General features: G+C 36.8%; 1 pseudogene; it reads left to right on the forward strand.

Moving 5' to 3' along the window:
* LOC122149065 overlaps positions 1-10,649 on the forward strand; it is a 45,878-nt pseudogene extending 35,229 nt beyond the window's left edge.
* The last annotated feature ends 12,628 nt before the right edge of the window (positions 10,650-23,277 follow it).

A 23,277-nucleotide genomic window follows, 5' to 3' on the forward strand; every position in this document is an offset into this window, starting at 1 on the left:
TTTCTCTCTGTCTTTCAACAATACTTTTGGGTGGGTGGTCGACCCAGACATTTTTGTGTGGGGGGGGAAAAGTAACGTTGTGTAGTTGAGTGTTGACCAACTGAGGATGTAGGAGGAGGAGGTAGTGATTGAAGTTAAAAAAATAGGCAGATGCTAAGGCGTAGAGCGGAGCGTAGTGCTGTTCCACCACATCGGATGGGGGGTAAAGAGTAGCATTTACTTAGAAAAATTGCACGTCGCGCCAGGCTGGTAAAACGGATGTGGGCATTGTAGGCACTCGGGGTTAAGGTGAGTACCGAGCGCGTGTGGGATTGTGGACAGTGTCGTGCGCCGCAAATAGACACCAGCTGCTGAGAGTATAGAGTGGGTGAGCACACGAGGGGGAGTAAGTGAAGACATAAGAAGGAGGAAATAAGAGAGACGCGCAGGAGTGAACCAGAAACAGGTGCCAACGTAGTGTTATTCCGGCGGAGCCGGGACAGTGGTGCACTGGGCGGAGGGGACAGCTCCGCCGAATTATTGACCAAAAAAGGGAAGCTACTTCTTGGGAGGTCTGTCTGCCAACCAGGTGGCAAGAGGAAAAGGAAGTGACGCGTCTGGCGCGGGAGAGCAAGGGATAGGTGTGGAGAAGAGACACATGGAATTCTGCGGTGTAGTGTTTACGTAAGAGTAGGAATTAGGCAGAGGAAGGTTATCCAAGACTCGCAGAGTGAAGGACGCTATTCAAATGTTGTTGACTCGAGGAGAACGAGGACCAAAGGGAGAATGAAAATTAAAGACACAGGCATTTTGTATTTTCCCGGGCACTCAGTCTACTGTAATGACTGAGGTTCCTGCTCCAAGCAGCTGTTTCCTTATCTATCTTGACTATTTAAATGGCCGGCGTGGAAAGGAGACACAAAAAGTGCCGTCACATGCTGTAGACCAGAGGTGGGGCAACAAGTTTAGACTCCTGACTCATAAAGCTTTGAGTCGTATATAATTCAAGAAAATTGGCTGAAAACTTTTTTAAAACATTTATTCCCAGTAGGTGCACCGGACCTAGCGGACAGACGCGTATGTCTCCCTTGTGGCGGGCAAGTGGGAGGGATTGGGTAGATGCATGCTTGTAGCTTGTTTAGTTGGGGACCGAAGAAGATTGAGGATCATGGGGACAAACACTGACACATTGAAAAGAGGCTCATAAGTCAGGCAGACATCTAACAGCCGCCATTTATGGACAGAGTTGGATGGAGGACCTAGGGTCAACAATATCTTATGTAAGTAGTAAAGGTCCTGGCGTTGAATAGGAATGCGCGCGGTACTTCTTCGGTTTTATCTGCCATGGGTGACAACAATCCTCCGCAGAGGACACTGCGTGGTGGGGACGTGACAGCTATGTCCTGGCCTACACGCTCTCCACTCTTCAACGTTAAACCGTGGCTGGTCAGAAAATGCATGGAGTCGTTCACAGGGCTGCTGGACTTATCATTGGCGGATGGGGGAGCCTCACTCCACCCTGTCACAGCTGCTTCAAGGAAGCCAATTAATACTATTAATCAAAATAACATCATTAATGTCTTAGAAATTCTTGTAACCCTCAGAATGATACCGGGGGGCAGACCGACGCTCAGATTGCTTGTGTGTTAAAAGGATTATTTACTTTTATAAAAACAAAAAACACAAACATTTTGGGCCCATTTAAGGGCAGAATAATGGTCATTTTAAGTAGGGGCTGAGGGCCGGGAGCCCGAAAGAGCTTTATGAATCATTACGTGCTAGTTGTTTTTTTTTCCGAAGTGAATACAGCTCGTTCGGGGTCCTATTTTATTGGCAAATCCAATCCAGTGGAGCAGAGGCATTACCTTTGAAAAATAATAAACTCAAAAATAGTGAACTCAGTTACTCATCTCTGTAGTGTTGTTAGTTGTGTTTATTAAAATATTAAAAATTATTCTAATAGTTAAATTAAGAATGCATTAAGATGTCACTGTTTATTTGGGCTTCTTCTGGCATTTAATTCATTAAAGATTAGTTATACACTTCAAAGGATTTTATGTTTACATTGGCAGACTGTTAGCCAATAGCAAATTTGATGGAAACATGTTTTTATCGTTCTGGCTTTACGGGGAGTGTTGACGGGGTCCCATCCCCTTACTGTTGATAGATCCTATGTATCTAAGCTACTCTCGCAAGTACAGAAGGGTTGTGATTTAGTTTGAGTAAGTTATCAGGGGACCTCTGGGAAGAATTGCTAACATGAGTGGTCAATCCACAAAGGCACAGAGGCACGAGAGTCAACGCAGCTTAAATTTCCATCTGTTATGTCACTGTCACATGAGCTAAGTGGGTAGCTGGACTACTTTCTGGACAAGTTTTACAGGGGGTTGTGCACCCGTGTTAGGCAGAAAGAAAGAAACTCATAGCTGTGTTTCATTTTTGGCGTAAGATGAGAATAGAGCGTAACTGCCATCCAGTCTCTTGTCATCTGCTTCCCACCTTGTGTTTGTTGGGTCGCTGCTTGCCAACCCACCCAACTGGTTAGGGACTTACTTCGGCACAGCGTCCCTTTGGGCGAGTGGTTTGGTGATTGGAGCCTCACACACTGTGGAGTGTGTATACCACACACTGACTGTTAAAAATATCTTCAGCTATGTGAAGAGTTGAGGGAGGCCTGGCAATGAAAAGTGGCACCTGCTTCTATCACTGACTGCGCAGGTGGTGCTGGGACTAAACACCTCTCTAGAGTGCAAATAAAGGCATGTTTTGCAGGCTTGATTGCGCACACTGATATGTGCAGCGAATTTATAGGGTTGGCATTTGTGAGCCTGGCGGGAGTCACGGTCAGGAAAACAATATGGCACTATTTTTTAAAGTAGTCATGATCGTACAAATGAAGTGGTAATAGGATCTGATAACTGGTTGTGTAATTGGCATCTGCTGTTTTGCTCCTGCGCGCAACCACATCAGCTTTGGTGTGTAATGCATAGTCAAGTGGATCGGCAGCCAATGGTCTCTGTGGATAAAATATGACGTTCCGTATCCCCGTGCACAAGTGCAGAGGACTCATAAAGAGTTGTTTTGATTCTTCGAAGAGTTTTCTTGGATTTACAAAAGACTCAATAACGAATGACCTCTGGAGGCTCATATATGAAGTTAAAGTAAAAAAAGTTAATAATTGAAATTATATTAATTGTAAATATTTTTGAAATAAATTTGTTGAAATATGAATAAAAATAATTAAATATATAATTTGACATTAAAGAAAATAATGTGTTTTAAACGATTTTACAGGTGTCTAAACTACAATTTGAAAGTATAGATTTTTACAAATACAAATAATTTAAAAATGCTCATATGTAATTTCATTGAAAAAAATCAAAAATATAAACATTTCTAAAATTAAATAACTAATCTTGAAATTTTATTAACTGTAATTTCTTACAGGGAAACATGCAAATCCTGGATCTAGATCTGAAATAACGTAGTGATTATATTTTTATAGGACAACATTTTAACTTAATGTATTATTTAAACATGTTATATTACATGTAATAAAAATTATTTTATATTAAATACGTAAACCTTATTATTATTATGTTTATTTTTATTGCTTATTTTATAGATCCTGATTTATATCAATAAAGTAGTAACATAAAATCTTTTATTGAAAAAACAAATATTTTTTGTATAGATTAATCTATATATATATATATATAATATATATATATATAAGATATATAATATATAAAACAGGTATAAAATTATATTAAGTAGTGATATTGAACCATATTTTTGATATATGTTTTGTACTTTTAATAATGTTTTATAACGCACTTTTTTTCTGTTTTTTTTTTTTACCAATATTTAGAAAGGATCTGAAAATTACGTTTCACAATGAAAGAGGTGACACACTAACCCCAATCTCCCCTATTATACAAATATTGGGATCATAAAATTAATTCGTAGATGTAGTGTGTTATACAGATAGAGTATGCAAATGTCCATGGTGAATTTATATTCTTTAGCTGTGAACTGTGACATCATCAGTGGGTTTTCATTTAGACATCATTTAGTGGGTTCTTTCACTACTCTCTGAATAGCACATCAATGGGCCATTTATAATGTGCTTCATTTAGGTGACCCGTAAGTGTATCTTTTGTGTTAAAGAGCCATGACCCGTCACGCCCTTCACTCAAGCATGCACGTGCACTCGCTGAAGATTGTGTACATTACTGACTTGAGAGCTATGGGGAAACTACATGTTATATGTGTGGCTGTTTGTTTGTCCAGTAACCTAAAAATTGCTAAAATTCCACTAGATATGGTTTTTAGGTATACATTTTTTTTTAAACTTCAGATCACATACTTTCAGGGAGTCATGCAGTTCTTCGGAAGTAACCATGCAAGTAAAGTTATAAACAAAATGACAAAATATTAGATTCGGCGTAGCCCAAAGACTCGAGGCGAGAAGAGACCTACTTACAATCAACCCCTGGAGTTCTTCTAACTGTAATGCTCACGTGCGCTATATGTTGCCGTGATGGTTTATTATGATAATTCAGAGTATGGCTAATTACAGTGTGCTTACCATAAGTACAACGCTAGCCTGACCCGCGGCGTGTTTACTAGATGAGTGAGCTTCTAATGCCTATAATTGTTGTTTTGTGCAGATGCCGGGTGGTGGAACGTCTCTCCCTGTCAATACCCTGGTAAAGGATTAAGGAGGGGCTCCTGAGGCAGAGAGAGAACTGAGATGGACCGGTGAGTAAACAAAGACAACTTTTTAGAGTGCTCGAGTGTGCTGGCAAAGAACAAGAACCATATGTTTTAGGTAAATATTTATTCCAATGGGTTAAAAAATGTCCATCTGATGCATGTATACATAGCCCGACAACAATTAAAAAAAACTCACTCACCCTAGCCAAAAAAACACGGCCACAATGCACACTGCTTCTACACATCATTTCCTGTCAAACAAGGCCTATACTGACCTCCCACGATAAACAAAATAATGGATTCATCTGTTTTGTGTCTGGAGGTTAGTCATTAGCTCCCTGTTTCTGAGGAGGGGCCAGATGGGCTTCATTAACAGTGTTTTTCATTATTTAACACATTGTCAAGGCTGCGTTCGGGGACTGTGACCCATGTATGGATTGCTGTGACCTGAGCATTTTTCGTATCACGCCGTCACCGAGTAGTGTTGCTTTTCTTAGGTGAGCTCTGACAGACGGGGCAGTGCCACAGAGCAGACGGCCACTGTCTGTGTTCAGACACCAAACGTACGCACATCTCTGCCAAGAATTACCCATGAGGAAACATAACTTGAGAAGGGTTTATGCTTTTTAGCTGGCCTCAGTCCTGCTTTATAATGCTCAGGTTTTCACATCACATGACAGATTTGCTGTCTGGATTGTTTATTGCTCGTTTACATTTTCTGTGTTCACTTTATTCAAAGGTGTGGGGGCTGCGTAAGCAGTGTTTGGGAACTTCTCGCCTAGATTTTAGGACACGCCTCCCCCTTTTTTCCAAAACACACTGCCCTACAAAGTCAAGTTTGAGAGAGGAGCACAATACGCAAAAGCAATGGAAGCTTTTTATGTTGCCGATTGTAACTAAAGCCAAAAACATTTTTGTTTATTTGTTATTGTTGTTTTAAAATTTTATTATTATTATTTAAAAAAATTGTATTACACTCCTTCTGAATTATTATGATTATCATTATTATACTATAATTTATATTTTAGGGGTTAAACTTGTTTCCCCTTACATTAGTTATTATTATTATATGTATTAAATAAGTTATTTATTTTTTTACGTCAGAAACAACGTCAGTTAATTTGTAATTATGTATATTTATATATATATATATATATATATAGTATATAGATATATATTTACAGTTTTGTGTGTCAGTATTTCTTGGCCACATTGTTGTTTATATTTCTAAAATCTTGGCTTATCACAAACAGATATCTTTCAGAACATCTAATTTAGTGATCTCTTTCAGGAAAAAGGGACATTTTCCCAACAAATAGCTTGCAGCACCTTTAACTGATCAAAAAATGGGTTACCATGAGAAAGCTTTGCAGTCAGTTCTCTGATTTTGCTGGTATTTAGTATGCTGGTCTAAATCTAGTAATGTTTAACCACACACTCTCTTATTTTGCTCATAGGCAGAAAATGTCCAAACCAAGTACGATAAGCACACTTTAAAATGTCATTACAAGTGTAAAAACATTTCTTACCAAAGTAGTTGTGCCTACCACATCACAGTAACTGCCTCCAGCGAGCATGTCTTTCTCTCAAAAGGAATTTTTCAGTGTGCTTGTTTTCAAAACCACTTCTCCGCATGGAACCCCAAAGAAGTGCTCTGAAGCAGCGCTGTTGCAACCAGACTGTGAAGGCCAGTAAATCAAAGTGAATACTGAGTGTCGTTACTGATTTGTGATTTCTAGGCAAAAGCAGCAAATCCTCCAACTCCATGCGGAGGATCAGTGAAAAACGAGTTAAGGGCGCAACACAAGTATAGGATAGGGGCCAAACCACAGGGGGCGCTATTGACCGCACTCATATCTGCTCAAAGCTAAAGGTAATGTCTCCTTGAATTAAATCATGTAAAAATACTTTCCTTATGCAGTAAAAAGGTCACTTACCTACCGCTGATAGCCTCTTTTCCACTAATTTAGGACTCTCCCATATGACAGTCCAGTATCCAGCCAGAGTCCCGAAGCGGATCACTACGCTGCCAGAGCGCATGAAGTTCCCCCTGTGCTTGAGAACGGAGAGCTGGGCCGTTAAACCTAGCTAATGCGAGAGCTGGAGGTCATCCACCTCAACGAATTTCTCAAACAAAACACACAGAAATACACTGAAGATATCAAGAAGCTGGAGGAGAAGGTGAGAACTTTTCATTCAAGACATGTGAATGAGCATCGTGTGTAGTACTAAAATATTTGAATAACTGCATGGATTATTTTGGATTTGTGATGCACGGAACAACTTCTTACTTCGTTTAACAATAATGTGAATTTGGAGGCGACCACACCTTGCCTGAAGTTAGTTATTTGCATAAAACACACCCAAACCATCAAAACAGATTACAGACCTCTCATTAGCCAGCTGTACAGTATGCTATGTGAGAAATATAGTATGATATTATAATGACAACAATAAAATAAAAACATTTTTTTAAAAATGAGCTTTTTATTGTGCCATTGTACTAAAACCAAAAGAAATGTCTGTTTGTTTGCCGTTGTTGATTTTAAAAAAAAATTGTAGGTTATTTCTTACAGTTAAAAGCTAGAAATAAAAACAGTTAACAATTAATCTCACGATTTTCAGATATGAAGAAGGAGTCACGTTACAGTTCATGGATTTTTTTTATTTTTATTATGTACGTATTTCTACACTTTTCCAGAAATGTTCTCAGAAATAATGTGACGTGGATTAGTATATTTTTTATTTTATAATGTGATTTTGGCATACATGTGGTTTCAGTTGTTCGAACAACTATTTTCGTAAGTTAAGAATACATTTTAAGCAGGAAAGTGGATCGTGAATGGTTGCAGAAAAAAAAAAAAATTTGTTTTTTACTCAACATTTGAAAAAAAAAAAGGAAAAAAAAGGACAAAAAAAAAGGAAAAAAGGCTCTCGGTGAACAATAAACATCATATTTTTACTATACCAGACCATCCACAACATGTGATTTTGGCGTATTTGTGGTTTTCAGTTGTTCGAACATTTTTGTCATTAATGTAAAAGTTTCATTAAGTATTGGCGGAATTGTGATTTGCTTGTGAAAGAGTTTGTGGACAGATTTCACACACAAATCTGTGGGTACATAATGCACTTGGTAAATGAGTAACAAGAATGTGGTTTTGGGTTCAGATGAAAACACGTGACCGCTACATCAGCAGTCTGAAGAAGAAGTGCCAGCAGGTGAACAGGAGCAGAATCTAGAGAAGCCACAGCGCATCGAGACGCTGGAGAAGTACTGTCAGACCTGCCCTCGCTGGACGAGGTCCAGACGCAGGCTCAGCAGGTTACGGCCCATCCTCCAAAATGCTTTATTCTAAAGTCCTAAACTGCAAAACTAGCCAAAAACTATTTTTTCTGATTATTCATTCCAAAACGCCTCAAATGCCACTTTTTGTCTAGTTTGATCACCGTCTTGTTTCAACCGTTAAAGTCTGATTATGCAGCCCCAAAATCAAAAGTCAAAAGTTGATCTTTTTAGTTCGAGTTAATCAGGGGCATATTAACAACATCTCCATTTCAATGCTAAACCAAACACAGCAGTGAATTCCCCACGGGCGTTTCTGCTAATAGATCCGCGGCAAACAGCTTCTCATGTGACAGACACTACTTCATTATGGTTGGGAATAATCTTACTTGTGGGTTATTAAATCATTGTTTTGTACAGTTTCCTTGTATGCACAGCTGTAGGGAGGATTAATATGATCCAGCAGTCAACAACAAAATGTTTGGGGTCCACATTTTTCTAACCTGCGTAGTACTTCAGTGCAGTTTGAGTCACTTTGAGTGATCTGCTTGACATCTGCTGATGTTTTTTTCCTGCATTTTCTGTGCTGAAATGGATTAATGCAAATACATTTACTATAAAATCATTATACTCATTTATATTTTAGTCTCCGTTTTCAGCACAAATGTCAGAATATCATTTAAACAAGATACATTTAAGACATTATTATAAAAAAAACTGTAATTATTATAAATTAATTTTATTTTAATTTAAATTATTTATTTTATTATTTCATTTATTTCACAAATGAAAAGTATGGGAATTATTAAAACTAACCATTTTTTGTTTTGTTTTATTTTAGGTTTCCTAGTTTTATAGTTTTGTCTTCGCTTTTTAAGCATAAATCTAACATATTTAGTTAAGGTTTATGCTAGAACATAAAAAAAAACCTACTTGTTACTTGGGTAAGTTAAATAATTTCGAAATCTACGAAATGCTTATTTACTAATATTTTAATGATTGCACTAGTTTCTGAAAACATACAATTTGAACAGTTTTCCTTGAAAGCAAGAAAAAATTCGGCCTCACGTGCAAAATCAAAGTTGCACATTTGAGTAAACATTAGAAACAATGGTGTTTTTAATGTTGAATTGTTCGTGGTGTGTATAGCATTACTGTACTCATCTCTGTCCGTGTTGTGGCGTCTCAGTTGCAGGAAGTGCAGGGGAAGAAGCAGGCTTTGGAGGATACCGTCGGCCAGCTGGAGAAAACCCTGGAGGAAAACAGAGCCCTGCTGCAGGAGAAAGACGCCCTCATCGAGACCCAATCCAAGCGGGAGAAAGAGCTCATGGCTGCTGTTCAAAGGTACTGCACTCACACACTCACTCTATTGAGACGAGCTCACAGCCAGAAGAAGCATTCGCTTTTGATTTGCTTCCCTTTCTGAAAGCCACTCCATTAAATATAAAGTGCTCCAGTCCTTGTTAAATGAGCTGAAGATCAACGTGCCCAGTACTCTTATTAAAACATAGAAAACCTGCCGTAAACATGGGAATGAAATCAGGCCAATCATCCGCTCTAGACTGAAAAAAATAATGGGAATGCCACAGCAGCTTTGTTATAAAATAATGAGGATCTGTTAGGATTTCTCTCTGTTGCCTTGTTTCATTTTACTGAACGAAGTGATAAAACTTCTCTGTGTAGCCTACACGAGAAAGTGGAGAAGTTGCTTTGGAGGATGGAGTACGGCTGCCCATGCTGCGGACTGAAGCAGCTGGAAAGGGAAAACACTCGCCGCAGCTTGAACAACCGAGCCAGAACAGCCTGGTACTATCTCCCGTGATGCACCTAATGGCGCTTAAAAATACATGGGATTGTAATCATAATGCGCTGCTTTTACTTCCATATGTTCTGTCTGTCTTGGATGTTCTTATAGTACATTATAATCAATAAATCTCTGGTAGATTGCATTTTTTAAACTAAAAACAGAACATAGACACTGCTGGTCACAAAGTTTAGATTTTAATACCATAAGTATATATAGGTATGACTGTATTTTGGTGTACGGCATTATTGTGAAATATTACAATTAAAGTGTGTATCTATATCTACCAGAGAATTTTTTTTTTAAAACATTGGAAGTAATCCAGAATGTCAATGGAAGTGACATTTCAAAGTTCTTCATACACATGTTCTGTTCAAAGTTCATACTGGCGGCAATTCTGAAATAACACTACAGACACACTATTTTATTTATTTCATTTTATTTTAAGGGATCCCTTAAGGTTGATTTTGATACAGTTGCCTGCTTTTTCCTCCTTTGTGCATTCTACAAATAACACAATTTGAATTTAAATTAAAAATTTTTACACACACACAAACATACATATATGTACAATATATGTTTGACTACAAGACTAGTTTCAACCATTTAAATGAAAACATTTTTGAGATCATCTGGAATTGTTTCCAGAACTTTTTGGTTAATAGAGTATGCGTCTACAGTAGGGTAGAAGGTTTTAAGACAATGACACACACTTTTAAAACCGTTTTAAACTCAAAGCATGTGAAATGATTCACTCTGTGATTCTTTTTGTTTCAGCTGATCAGCAATCAGAAGCGCAGATCGAACAACAAACCTCGCTCTAGAGATGACGTTAAGACATTATATTACTACCTTTCGTAGTGGACGCTTTAGGATAAACATCCTGATTTGGATCGGAGATGGATGTAAGCGGTGTTTGCAGGTTGATGATTATTATGAACTGACGCACATGCACTAACCGCTGTCTTTCGTCCTCATTGCAGGCCCTGGAAAAGAAGTTGCAGGAGGGATAGAGGGAATCACGCAGGAGCACCGCAACAGCTTCTTGGAACGCGGAGGAGGAACTTGAAACCCTCTCCAAAACTCTTCACCAGGTACGACACTCCAAACCACCCACAAGGGGACTCTAAAGGCCGCTGAGATTTTTTTCGTCCCTAACCGATACAGAAGAGCCTAGTAACGGAAGTTAAAATCTTGACTGAAGGCTCATTTTTCTGCCATTAAATTCCTTGCCCTGCGTGTACATGGGACAGTCGAGTCATGAAGAACCCAACCTTCCCTCGTTAGAATTCAGGACATCATTTTTCACCACGCCGGCTCAAGGTGAGGGAGATCACAAGGGCCGCCAGTCATCATGCGTGATACAGCTTGCACTGATCCACACAGACTCAGAGGACACGGTGGAGCCGAGCCGTTACCTCACACCGCTGCCACAGAACCAGATTATAGCAAAGATGCTCTTACTGCCTTCTCATGCGGAAACCCACCGAACATGTAAGTTTTGATTACCAAAGTAATAAAAAGATCCAGTACAGCTGGCTGTGTGGACAGGCAGATTACAACTTCTTTTAACCAAGGACCATGGAACCTGAAACAAGAAGGATTTCATTCCAAGCAGCTGTTACATAAGGAGTCGTTTTACAACACATTCCTGACATTTTTGAGTAGGTTTATATTTTGTAATAAAGTAACTGAATCTGCATTGACAGATGGGTTTTTCTAGCATTTGTGTAAACAACCGGTCAGAAGACATTTTATAGTCTTAATGCCTCAACGGCCTTCTGACATTTATTTAATATCAAAATAACAGTAACAAAACAAAAAACAAAAAAACAAAAAAAAAATATCTATATATATATCTAGATATAGGTATCTATATGTATTTATATATAATAAAAAACACATGATGAAAGATTATTACAATTTAAATAGCTGTGGTTAGTCTATTTTAATTTATTCCTTTTGAATATATTCAGTAATTTCTTATTATTAGATATACTGGGCATAATCATATGGCTTAATTATTTTTGTGGCAAACAGTCTTTTTTTTTTTTTTTTTTTTGTCGGATTCTGTAATTGATAGACCGTTCACAAGGAACAGCTTTTTTTTGTTTAACCCTAGAATATTTTGTAAAAATATAGTAGGTTTTAGCCACACACTTTAATGCAATCCTTCATGCCTGAATAAAAAATAGTATTAATAAACGAATCCTCCCGGTTTTTTAGCAAGCACAGCACCTTCTCATTTTTTTAACACATTTTTTCATATTTATGTTAACTTGCATTATAAGTAATTCACAACATACACATGTTTGACTTTAAACTCGACGATAATAAGAATATTTAAATTCTGCGGCATCCCTAGTCAGTCATACTTGAGTATTATTGCAGATTTACACTGTAATTTCATATTTTTAGTTCTCTCTTCACATTCTCAGATGCGTGTAATTAGTAGTGAAAGTCACCGTATTTGATTTCAGATTGTAGTGTGGTATGCGTGTGCTTCCTAGATATTGTTTCGATCAAATTGTATGCAGTGGTGTGTCTGTTTTAGCGTCGTCGAAATTACATACTATTTAGTGCCTTTTAGGAAAGTTTAAAGCTCTGGCAATATAATTTACTTAAAAAAATCTCACCACTGCAGCAATTAAAAGCTGAACATAACACTTCAGAGCATCCATTCTTTGTGTCCGGAATAACATTTGAAGGTGAAAATATACCATTCCTCGATTCAAATCTCCAGATGGCAAATGTGACAAGCCAGTCTTCATTGTACTTTTATAATTATAAAAATTAAACTCGGAACGTTCCCTTGAAAGGCTCTGTCCTGGTTCACCCTGCTGCGAGTGGTGTAAAAAGTGTTTTTCTCTCTGTATTTTTATCTCCACAGAACCAAAGACGGGCCAGACGGAGGAGACGCTGAATGTGAGCCCCCGGGCCCCTGTTGAAGGAGATGTCCCTGTGTCTGCTGGATCTGAAGGGTCTCTGTGCGTGTCCCTCGACAGAGAGAGCCAAGGCAAAGAGCCCCCAACCTGGCCCTGCTGCTTGGCATCAAAATGTAAACACTCACTGCATAACATAGAAAACTCTGCCTTAGCAACACATTAATCTTTTTCACAGTAGTCTGTTTAATATTCTAGGTTTATTTGCATTGTTAGTAAACTTGTTTGACTTTAAATTAAATATTATAATCTCTAATCACTTGAAAAATGCACTTTAGTATTATTATTGAATAATGTATTATTACTCATTTCACAATTTAATATTGTATTTCTCACTTCATATTTAAAATGTTTTCTTCTTTATTTTAAAAGTAGAACCCTAAAATCAATGGTTTTAAATGGGTGAAGTTGTAGTATGCTCACAACATTGAAAGGTAGCAGTATGAAAAAATGGATATTCCTTTTAAGATTTGCGCATAAGGATTGCAAACAGGTTTTTAAATTATTGCTGTTTTTTGTTAAGTTTGGGGTCGTAAGTTTATTTTATTTATTTATTTTTAATTAATACTTTTCAGCAGCGTATGCATAAATTAAATTAGAACAGTGAAAATCCTTCATGCTAATTTATAAACAAAACAGATATATTTTAAATTAATGCTGTTCTTTTAAACTTTCTATTAATCAAAAATTCCTGAAAAAAAAATGTATCTCAGTTTCCACAGAAATATTATAATTGACGAAGGTTTTTTAAAAAGCAGCATATTAGATAATTTCTGAGGATCTGTGGGACACTGAACGACTGGAGTAGATGCTGCTGAAGTTCAGCTTTGATCACTGGAATATAAATACATAAAAAAAGAAAACAATTTTAATAATATTTCACAACTATTATTTGTTTTACTATATTTATGATTAAATGAATGCACCCTTGTTGAGAGCACGAGGAGATTTCTTTCAAAAACATTACAAAATCTTACTCAACCTCAAACTTTTGAACAGTTCATTGTATCATCATAATGTTTAATTAATGTTTTAATTTTTTTTGAGTTCAACCCATCTTAGCTTGGCGAATATAATGTGAAACGTGATGAGGTGGTCATGTACACGACATTAACATTTTCAGTAGTTAAGAATAATGCACTTTATCAGTGCCAGCAACCAGATAAGTAACCCATATATAAAGTCATATATCAGCCAGCGAGAAAGAAAATTCCCATTTGATGACGCTCTTTTTTTTCTTCTTTTTCATCTCTGAGCTGCGCGAAGGGGCGGAGGAGAAAAGCGAGAAGCCGCTGATGGAGGCTGGGTTTGCGGGCCAAGCTGGTGAGGTGTGCCAAGCTTAGGACAGACGTTGACGATCTGCGGACGCTCATCTCATGACAACGGTACGCGGCACAGGACATGGGTGAAAACGGTGTGACTCAAGGGAAGGCCGACTCTGCAGAGGCTTGGGGGGCGATTTCCCAGCTCGTCATGACGGGACGGCGCTCCTCAGAGCTCATACAAGGGAAAATAAGTCAACCTAATGGCAAACAGAAGCAAGGTCCTTTCTGAATATAAAGGGTGGACCAAGCTGTGAATCCCATTTACAAGTGAACTTCATTAACAAGGTGTTTTCTTGTGTTTTCCCCCTGTAGACGTTGAATTTTAAGAGATTTGATGTTTCTTCAATGTAGTTTATTGAGACTGCTGGAGGTTGAGTTTCCCCACACTGTTCTTCCGGTCCAGTCGGCTTTGAGGGGAAGGTAGAGCAACTGGGGTCCTAAAGTTCCTGTGGTTCATTTTGTGTTAGCTCCAAACTCATCGGGACGGCATTGATTTTTTTGTTTTTTTTTTTTTTTACCAAGAAGCTTGTCCATTCTTTACCCAACACAGCTGCAGGTCGCAGTTCCGACGATCGGAGTACTGCTAAATCAAAAAAAAACCGTGAGAAACAGCCTCATGTGGGAGGTCCCCTCATCGCCAACATCCTGCATCTCATCTGAGTTTTGGGTCGGTTGTCTTTTTGCAGTTTAGTATATTTGTCGCGTCCATAAAAGCTAGCAATGTTCCATTTCAGAATAAATGACCAGCAGTAGGCAGCGCAGGTTACTCGAGTCAGGACATCGCTTTAACTATTTTTAAGTAGAAGACAAGATGACTGCTGTTTTAATGCTGCTGCCCAGTTTCGGTTCAGAGCAGTTTGCACGGTGAGGTTTCCAAATGGCAGACAAGGAACAGCAATGTTCTGCACTCATTCCTGTTACGCTTATGACAGTGTTATATTACGCCAGATAACCACAAAGAGTCCTTGTTAAATTTAGGAATATGGATGAAATCAATGCAGAAACTGTGTTCACAGATCTTTCGGTTTCGTCTTTAAGAGTTTCATTTATTCGTCGTTGTTGATCTGAATAGTTTTCAGAAGTGTCCAAGCAGTTCATTTTGGACCCCAATCTCATTTTTTATAGTTGATAATGTAAAGTCCCAGCGATGCGGATCATGTCAAGCTTTGCACACATATTTGTACCAAGGTGACGAATGTTTAATGATATTTACAGTACACGCGTCTATATATGCTTATATTGAGTGACTACTCCCATTTGTAGTTTTTTTAAAGTATATTAAAGCATGTTTTGAATTTAAAATGGAGGTTGTTGTTCAATCATGTGCGTTATAATATCTTGTGCAATGCGCATAGCGTTTAGAATTAATTTATTCATTTAAAGAAGGGACTAGACTAAGGTAACTATGAGACCGTATGCGGCGCTATGCAACCTCACGTCTAACAACCGCATTTATCTGCAGATAAATTGTAATATTTATTCTTCGGTGGCCTTTACAAATCTATGCAGCAAGAACCACGGTATGAAATCGAAGGGTATTTTCCATAACGGGAGAGAGCACTACGAGTTTATTTCATAAAGGTGCAGGCGAGCAAAAAAAGCCATTCTTCACAAGCAATGCATATATTATTCATCTAGGCAGGTGCTGCTCATGGGAAGCCGCTAGAGTGGGCGAAGTGTAGGTGGGTTGTGTGGAACAGAGAGTGTTGTATATTAGGCAGGCTGACTTGTGTTAATATCATGAATACAAGAGAAGACGTGGGCGACGAATTGACATGACCCACGCTCACGTGCCAGCGTCCTGGCGAACTGAGATCAGCCACTGGTGTGTTGTTTAACAGTAGGTTTGACTTCTTAGCTTTTTAATTTTCCCACTAGATTTTACAAATATGCCACAAGGTCTATTTATGTACAAAGTATTAACTATTTTTCCATTTTGTAAACGGCTTTGTCACTTGTAACAAAGTCAAAAGAAAGTCTTTTTCTACATTGGTTTTAATGTTTGTTGATAACAGATAATGGTCAACGCATATTCCAGGGCGTTGACCATTTTAAAAAAAAAACAAAAAAAAAGTAGTACTGGTAGTAATCCTATTTTTGCTAAAAGTGTAACACAAAAGGCAGCAAGTACTGTGCAAGTTCACTTAGCCTGAGCATAAAATTGTTATAAACTTGTTTCACACTATATGCACATATGCATCCTCTCCATAACCATTTAACTAAAAAAAAAAAAATGCACTGGGTTTTATCTATACTTCAGTGTTTTTCAAAATTTAAAGGGAAAATGATGAGACCGTAAGTGGAGTGTAATAGGTGCTTTAATAAGTCAGCAACCCTGCAGTCCTACCACGGAAAGATATAATCCAAGTAAAAAGATCACATGAGTGTTTACAATACAAAGCATCTTCGAATGGAGACCTGATCATTTTGCCTGCGTAAAACCAATACAAAAATTTAAAACAATTATCATTGTTATGTGCACTGCATTTACTCAGACATAAAATTGAAGAATGAATGATTGTGCACTAAAACCTGAAGACAAACAACTTCAAGTTGTACAAAAAAAAAAAAAAAAAAATTTTTTAAGAAGTCTAACAGTTTAAAAATACAGAAAAAAACAAACAAAAAAAAAATCTTAGGGCATGTTATAAAAAGTCATTAAAACACCAAAGTTTAATGGCCGAATGTAGAGAGTCTATGCCACAAGCCACTATGACTGGCCTGAAGAGCGTTTGAGATGTTGGGTTTTTTAGACGCCTGAGACACTACGTGCAGACACCATTCCCTTCAGCGCCTCCATAGAGCGCTCCTGCCCAGAGTTCAGGTATCAAGCCACATGAGGCCGACGTGAGCTGCTCCATCAGACAGTCCCCGTGTAACCTCGCGGTTCAAACACAAAACCACTCGTCAATGGTTTGAATGTTGGTTGTCCATCGGAAAACAACAAAACTTAAGTTATTCATTTATTCTTTTAAATCGCCAAGCTCACGATTCCAATAGTAGTCAGCACAAGTGACTAAAATACACAATACAGTTTCAAGGTAAAAATTTACACAATTGCTGATTTTAAAATAAACATTTAATATAAATCATTTTAAACATTTAAAAATGTATTTAAAATGATTAAAAAAGTCTGACATATTTTACCAATTATTTTTACACAAATACAATAAAAAGATTTATATTGTATTAAGTTTGCATTTTTAGTTCTCATACTATCTTGCCACGTAAAGCTTAAAAATGCCACACGCATGAAAATAAAATGCAAACAGTATTCAAAATAATTTGGATTTTTTTTTCCATGATATGGTATTTCTAAAATTAATATTAATGTTTGTTTTTTTATTTTCAGTATGGAACTTAAATTTAGTCTTAAAATAGTTTTTTTCAATATTGTATATAAAGAAATGTTATTGTCATTTCATATATTAACAATAAAAAAAAAATTATTTTATTTTTTAACAATTGAGTAATTTAAAAAAAAAATTGTGCGAGTCTTATTTCTTATTGCATTAGTCAATCACAAATTGGTCAAATTTGGGTGGGAAGTATTAAAACTTGCCATCTATATGAAAACTTGCAAGACACGTTTGATATGAGAGATCCTTCTAATACAAATGCTATGAACTTTGTGTTTGTCCTGACTTGCTCGACAGAGGCCCTGGATCTAACACCAACATCTACATAAATCTGCTGAACCAAAATGAACTTGCGAAGTAATCATTTAATAAGACGCATCATCTAAAAACAAGATTTAATGAGATACTCTAATAAGAGCAGGAAATACACTAAACGGCAGCAAAAGACTAGACCCTGAGGGTCTTAGACTACACAATAGCGCGGCACAGCTTACAAAGTGAAATATGGGAGGATTAATCAAAATGAGCCCGAGAGGAACTGGATTATGTACAGTTGTTCTGCAGTCATTACATCGATTCAGGCTCTTTGACTTGTGTTCACATCATGTTAGCTGAACCCACCTTGAGAGATCTTGGTGTCAAACTCCAGCAGTGTGTAGAGCGATTCAGGCAGCAACTGTCTCGCCCAGCTGTTCTCCTCCAGGTTAATCCATCTCCCGGATCAGCCCTCTTTCTATCTACGCAGGAAACCTTGCACATGATCCAAGGTACACCGAATTACCAGACACTAGAGTACAGCCTTAAAAAAATAAAAAATAAATAAATTATATGCAAATGAGCTGGAAAAACCATTTATCAATGCAGCTACTAAGACAAGGCAAGTCTAATATTTGTTCTTTTCAATTAGCTTGTGGAAATAAGACAACCTTTATTAATAAGTCCACCATGAGAATTAAAAACCAGAAACATGTAATAAGCTTTTGTGTGGAAAGTATTTTCAAGCACTTCTGAACAACAAGGCATTCATCTTCACATCTCTTCGAGAGTGTTGCTCTTTCTCATGGGCTGACGTGGTTACAGCTTCAACAACAAACACCCAGGAAGAAAAAAAACAACAACAAAAAAAAAAACACTTAGAACCGCAATTTGTGGTGCAGGCTAACATTCAAACACGACTCAGACATACAAGCTCCTCTATGTGGTGGATTTTTTAGCTAAATCTTGACAGACAGCCAGCCAAGCAGGACTGATGTTTGAAACACTAATGAACCAATTAGACGAGAGAGATTCAGATAGCAGGGAAGTGCTAAACTACATAACTACAACCATTTTACTTGCACAAAACTCTCAAATGAGATAGATAGATAGAGATAGATATATATATACACACACACACACACACACACATATATACACACATACATATATACACACATACATACACACATACATACACACACACTAAAGTGCCATATAACTAAAATTAAAATGCAAAAATAAATTTGTATAAAACAAACTAATAATTATTATTATGCCAAATCATGAAAATGTGAAACCATTATGATAAAAAAAACCAAAAACAAAAAGAAAAAGTGCACATACCAGTTGCTTTATCGATTATCAGATGGGTCATCCTCCTCCATGCTACGGCAAGCACACTTTCAAGTGCCCAATATCATTAGAATTAAAAACAAACATTAAGAATAAAAATTTATTTGCAAGAAGACAAAGTCACAAACATTAAAAAACAAAAAAATCCCATGCTATGGCATTTTAAAATGTGTTATATGTGTTGTATATGTATATATACAAAGTGGCACAGCATACAAATAAAATGCTACCCCAAAAAAAAAAAAATCTTTTTGATGGCTCACAGTCTTAAAGTATTAAAATAAATAAAAAATTGATAAAATAAAATTCACATTGTATTGTTCATGCTAGCGCCCTTTAAAAAAAAAAAGAAAATGTTATAAGGGCCACAACATGAAAATATACTTTTTATTAAAAATAAAATATACAGTTTTTCATCACTGCATGGAAATAAAAAAAAAGTAAAATACTAAAAAAAAAAAATTGTTTTAAAGTGCCATGAACGTTTAATTTTCCCAGCATAAGCTCATAAAAAGAACGCATTTTCTTCAAGTGAGCACTTTAGTACACTTTCAGGCCACTCACCAACATCTGCTCATGTAAGACGACCGCCCTCAGGACCATCCCACTTAACTTTCACACTACTGGTTCCTCTCTGATTCTGTGTGATCAGGCAGACTTGGAGATGGAGTTCAGTGCATGCTTCTTTGAGATCAGTCGCACATGCATTTGCAAATATATCGTCGACTGGCTTGCAGATATCAGGCCGTTAAGTTCCTGGGGGGGGGGGGGGGGCAGGCTCTTTGATTTTTAAGCTGCCAGCGGTGCTCTGTATCTCATCCCACCGCACTCTCCGAGCCTTCAAACCCCAGTCTGAAAGCCAACCACTGCTAAGCTCAACACTTTCTCTGCTAGTTGTTAAATGGAAACAACAGCAAAAATCCGTAATAGAGCAACATGTGTTACAGCCTAAAACAGTGGAATCGATGGGAAACGCTAAAAGCAAAGCTCCTGTGTGTTACCATCAAATAAGAAAGTCACTAATCTGCACAGAGATTGTTTACAGAGCCTCAGTTAAGCAAAATGTTGCATTTCCAGATTCATCATCACCATGTTTTAAAAATAAGCTTTACAGAGCATTGCTTCTTGTGCCACAATGTGCTGAAGACATATCATCACACCAGTCAATATTAGCATGGCATAAAATTAGGCTGCTTCGTTTTAAGTTGCATTTTAGTAAAATAACGTTAAATACAAATTTAGCTTTTTTTAAATAAAATTAAGCTAAATACATTTTTAAAGAAATAAAATAAGAACTTAATTTAAGAATTTTTTTTTTTTTTTTGGTAATTTGACCAAGAAAAATAAAGCATTAGCGTCCAATTTAGGAATTATTTATGTATTTAAAGATACCAACGAAATACATTAAATATTACGTCAATTTTTATTATCTAAACTAAGGAAAAAAACTAAATTAAATTAAGGCTATTAAATAAAAATTTTAATTTTTTAAAAAATGTTTGAAAATTAATTATTGCTAGATTCTTCTTTTATTATATCTTAAAATAAAAAAAATAAAGCCAGCCAACATTTTTAGAGATTCATAACAAAACAAGTATGTAACAATTTCGTTTATGTCAAATACATATTGTAAGTTTTAATGAAGCTTGTATATCTTTAGAGAAAGTTTTACCTTTAATTATTTAATTAAATTTTTTTATTTAGAATGATAATGTCAGCTTAATTTAAGTTTTAGGAAATAAATTTAACATTTATATTATTTTGTAGTCAAATACATAAATTCAATAAGCTAAACAGGTATATAATACAAACATCAATTTTTTAAATTTTAACGTTTTTTTTTTTTTTTTTCATAAAATCTAAAATAAATTTTTACTTAGTAACTAAATACATGAGTTATTCTGTATTCTTGGGAGAGAATGAAAAAATGAGAGACAGTAATCGAACAGACTCAAGCAGGACCCCGGCTTGCCGCCGAGGAAGCGTCTCAATCCTTTTCCGGGTTGACATATGTGCAGCCGTCTCCTGTCCTCAAAGGCCATACAGACACGGGGTAATACACAGACTTTGGCCACACCTGCCACCCGGCACTGCGTGCTCGGCCGAGCGTCCTCACCGCATCTCCCATCTCATCGCAGAATACACACCCTCCAGTGTGCCTTCTTCCACCTGCCACCAGTAACACATCACTGTCCATCAGCCAAGCAATATTCCTAGGATATAGGGAACAGGGGCCAGGTACGCGATATAAACAAAGAAGCAAATTCCTGATAGCCAATTGGCTAAATCCGCCCACAAAGCGCTTTCAGTACTTATTTCAAATAATCAGAAAAAATCACAATGCTCCTAATTTGAAAGTTAAAACAGCCAATGCCAATATCAAGCATGCAGGTAATACCAAAGCTGCATTACATAGAATACCATGAAAGAAAAAAGATTACATTCACTTTTGTAATAATTTTTTTTGCCCATTGTAAATGTCCTCATTTCCTTTACTGTGGCCTTGGATGTGGTCCCGTAATGTTGTAAAACCACGTATAATGGCAGTAAATGAGTTTGTATGCTCAGACGGGTACGATATAATTGACTGGGACATACAACCGTATACTGTCTATAATTCATTTTAGGCAGCTGCATTAAGAATAGGAGCGTCTGCTCACGCTGTGACCTGTGGAATGTCATTTTCCCTGGCTAATGAAACGCCAGAAGATGAGCACTGCTGGAATATTTAAAGATCCGTCCTCACAGAACTTATTTGGTTTTTTTTTTTAGATGGGGACAAGAGCTTTGCTCAGTTGGGAACAGAACAGGGAACAATCATGTGTGTGAAGAAAGGTTAGTCTCTGGAAAGACTAAATGTCAGATTTATTCAAACATCACACCTGGGAGAGGACTTCATGTCAAAGGGAAAAAAAAATAAAATCAAGCAAATGTTTTCAGCATCTTGCATGTATTCCGTGAGCATACCTTTTCATTCGCTTCAGTCGGCCCAATTCCGTCCCAAGAATCCAGGCCACGAGAGACTTGCACATGCAGAAAGTAGTTTCCGACAGTCTGAATCCCTGACGGAAAAGAAACAAGTGCAGTCAGAACATGAGATGATACTCCAAGAGACTGGAGCAAAACATTTGATCTGCAGATGGTTTTCCTGCCAAAGGACTAGTACAGGCATAGTTACTCAAGAGAGAGCACCACACACAAGACCAGCAAAAGAACACAACACACAATCAAATTCAGCAGGTTTTTTGTTTGACTCTTCAAGGTTTGCAGATCAAGCCAATTCTCCAGCAGAGGCTGACCAATAATATATTTTGCAAATGCCATTAGCACAAAAACAAGGTAGGGGGGAAAAGCTTCTTTACAAAAAATAAGCTAATAGTTTCCTTTATTTAAAAAAAAAAAAACAAGAATAATAACTTGCTATTACAGCAGCTAAATTAAAGAATAAGACAAAATACAGAATTATTAAAAAATAAAACTGCTAAAATAACGTTAAAACACACTGTACTAAATAATGCTAATGTAATGCCATATAATAATACTAATAATACTAATAATTAAATAATAAATAAAGATAAACAGCTAAAATAGCAATACAAAAACGTTGCTATTAAATAAAAGCAATATAAAAAGTAGCATGCATTGTTTGTAATACAAAATACATATTATTCAAGGTATTATTTTAACAATTACATGCTATTAAACTAAAACTATTAATAGTATTATTTTAAATGTATATAATAATAATAATAATAATAATAATAATAAAAAAAAAAACAAAAAAAAACATATGTAATAATAATACCAACAAACAACCAACAATCTTAAATAATATTAAGCTGTCATTGACACTCTAAAGGAAATCCATAAATAATCATCATAATAATAAAATCATAATAGCATATATTATTTATATATAAAAGTGTATTATTATCATCACTATCATAACATATGTGGTGCGCATTAATTAAAACTTAGTATTATTATCATCATCATCATCTGTAACATTGTACCCAAATAACTGACCGAGGCTCTCATCTCCCCGGGCCAGTTGGCCTCATCCAGTAGTCTTTGGTTATAGGGTGCACGCTGAGGCCAGAGTACCCTTCACATCACACAATGTTTTCTCCCCAGGTGGCCAACCTTCCCTCTTGCTGTGCATCTAGCTTCCACTGCAGAAAAGAGATCGCGCTCTGCTTGTTGTATGGAGCCAGCTGTGGGAAACAACCAATATTTGAAGAAACAACTGGAA

This window comes from Cyprinus carpio, chromosome A20 (assembly GCF_018340385.1).
Source record: "Cyprinus carpio isolate SPL01 chromosome A20, ASM1834038v1, whole genome shotgun sequence".
Classification (NCBI taxonomy): domain Eukaryota; kingdom Metazoa; phylum Chordata; class Actinopteri; order Cypriniformes; family Cyprinidae; genus Cyprinus; species Cyprinus carpio.